This window comes from Odocoileus virginianus, chromosome 5 (genome assembly GCF_023699985.2).
Source record: "Odocoileus virginianus isolate 20LAN1187 ecotype Illinois chromosome 5, Ovbor_1.2, whole genome shotgun sequence".
In the NCBI taxonomy this organism is placed as follows: domain Eukaryota; kingdom Metazoa; phylum Chordata; class Mammalia; order Artiodactyla; family Cervidae; genus Odocoileus; species Odocoileus virginianus.
The window spans coordinates 70,770,095-70,772,613 of NC_069678.1; the positions used below are offsets into that span (position 1 = coordinate 70,770,095).

At 46.1% G+C, this 2,519-nt stretch overlaps 1 non-coding gene across 1 annotated transcript; it reads left to right on the forward strand.

Annotated features, from left to right (window-relative positions):
• Nucleotides 1-1,044: 1,044 nt before the first annotated feature.
• On the forward strand, nucleotides 1,045-1,116 carry TRNAF-AAA (transfer RNA phenylalanine (anticodon AAA)). The gene has a single exon. It is a non-coding gene; the product is annotated as a tRNA-Phe (tRNA).
• The last annotated feature ends 1,403 nt before the right edge of the window (nucleotides 1,117-2,519 follow it).

Consider the following 2,519-nt stretch of genomic DNA (forward strand, 5'->3'; position numbering starts at 1 on the left):
CTGACCTTCTTTTTTTGTCAGTTAATATGGTTGGCCGGCTTCTTCCCTGATAGCTTTCTTCAGACTTCTTCCACGATAGCTCAGTTGGTAAAGAATCTGCCTGCAATGCAGGAGACCTGGTTCAATTCTTGAGTTAGGGAGATCCGCTGGAGAAGGGATAGGCTACCTGCTCCAGTATTGTTGGGCTTCCCTTGTGGCTCAGCTGGTAAAGAATCCACCCACAATGCGGGAGACCTGGGTTCGATCCCTGGGTGGGGAAGATCCCCTGGAGAAGGGAAAGGCTGCCCACTCCAGTATTCTGGCCTGGAGAACTCCATGCACTATATAGTCCATGGGGTCACAAAGAGTTGGACACCACTGAGTGACTTTCACTTCACTTCACTTCGCGGTTGGCCAGCTACCCAGAAGCATGACTCAACTTCCTTCGGAGGTCATGGGGGTTTTCGGCCTCTCCTGCCTGGAAGTCCTTCCAGGTCCTTCAGGTGACTTTGCATATTTCTGTCCTCACCCACTGTTGGGGCCACTCTGCTCATCTCCTGCCCCAGCTGGAGGCCTCAGGGTCGACACAGGACTCTGGGTTCTAGGAAGTGGTCTGCCCAGAGCAAAGCCCCACTACTGGAGGAACTTGGGGACAGGACAGGAAATCTCAGCAGGGGGCAGGCCAAGGGACAGATGAGGCACCTTCTGAGCCATGGCCTCCAGGAGCACCTTCACTGAAATTGGGGTCACCCTCCCAGTGGATTCAGCAGGCTGGCCTACATGTTCCCCCAAACCCCAACTCCCCACATCCAGGCATCCTCAGTGTACCTGATTCACCTACCTTCATGAAGCTACAGGTAGAGTGGGAGGAGACAAGTGCAGGAATGAGAAGGTCGAAAGGCAAGGACTTCACAAAATGTGAGGATTGAAAGTTGTTGTTAGTCAAGCAGTGTCTAAACTTGGCCTGTCTACACTTAAGTAAGGGTGAGCTAGGAAACTGGCTGTGTGTGGTGAATTATTTGCTTCTCCTCCACCTTGCTATAGAACATATGAAAGCAGCTTACTTCCCTGGTGGCTCAGATGGTAAAGTGTCTGCCTAAAATGCGGGAGACCCAGGTTCAATCCCTGGGTTGGGAAGATCTCCTAGAGAAGGGAATGGCAACCCACTCTAGTACTCTTGCCTGGAAAATCCCATGGACTGAGGATCCTGGTAAGCTACAGTTCATGGTCGCAAATAGTTGGACACTACTGAGCGACTTCACTTTCATTTTGACTTTACTTACAAAGATACACTCAAAGCAACAAGATAAAGTACATTTCAAGTCAAACGGTGCAGCAAAGAAAAGATCTAGGTAGAATAGAAGGAAGACGCTATGGGCTGATGAAGTAAATGCACACACCACAGATGCTGCCAAGTCCTTCATGTATGTGACGGGGAGTCACATACTTGGCTCAGGTTTCCTAGTAGTCAAGGAAAAAGGGGGCCTATCAAACCCATTTTTCAATGCCCAGCCCATATATCTCACCTCCTCTGAAAAGTTTCTACTGAATATATGTAGACATAAAACACATTCTTTTATTTTATTTTTTACGACTTTTTACTGGAGTATACTTGATTTACAAGGTTGTAGTTTCAGGTGTATAGCACAGTGAATCAGTTATACATATACATATATCCACTCTTTTTTTTCCAGATTCTTTTCCCATATAAGCCATTACAGACTATTGAGCAAAGCTCCCTGTGCTATACAGCAGGTTCTTATTAATATTAGTTATCTATTTTATATATAGTAGTATGCACATGTCAATCCCAACCTCCCAATTTGTCCCCTACTCCCAATCCCTGGTAACTATAAGTTTGTTTGCTACATAAGACAGATTCTTTTAGATGACAACATAACTTCACTTGGGCTTCCCAGGTGGTACTAGAAGTAGAGAATCCAGCTGTCAATGCAGGAGATGTAAGAGACGTAGGTTTGATCCCTGGGTCAGGAAGATCCCCTGGAGGAGAAATGTTAATCCACTCCAGTATTCTTACCTAGAGAATCCCGTGGACAGAGGAGCCTGGCAGGCTACAGTCCATAGGGTCACAAAGAATCAGACACGACTGAAGTGACAGCATGCACGCATGCATAACTTCTCTCAAAAACTTGAGTTTACTTAAAGCAAAGATCACATATGTGTCTTATTTTACTTTGGAAGCATGGGACTTGGGAGATGTGATTTGGGAATTAGACAGAACTGGGTTCCATCTGGGTTCTGAACATTAGCTATGTGATCTTCAAGCTGTGGCAAGCTTGAACCTCTCTGAGTTTTAGGAGGTTGCTGAGAGGTTTCAAGGGCTAGTGATTTTTTTTTTTTTTTAAATGGATGAAGAACCCAGCACTCTGAAAGGCATCACTTCACTAGTTCTCCACTTTCTCTGTGTGTGGCAGATTCATGTCTGTCTGATTCCATAGGCTCTTGGCAAAGAAGGTTTAGAATGTTTCAACGACTTGTCAAAAATACCACAGCCAGTTGCGAGGACCTAAACCTGGTCC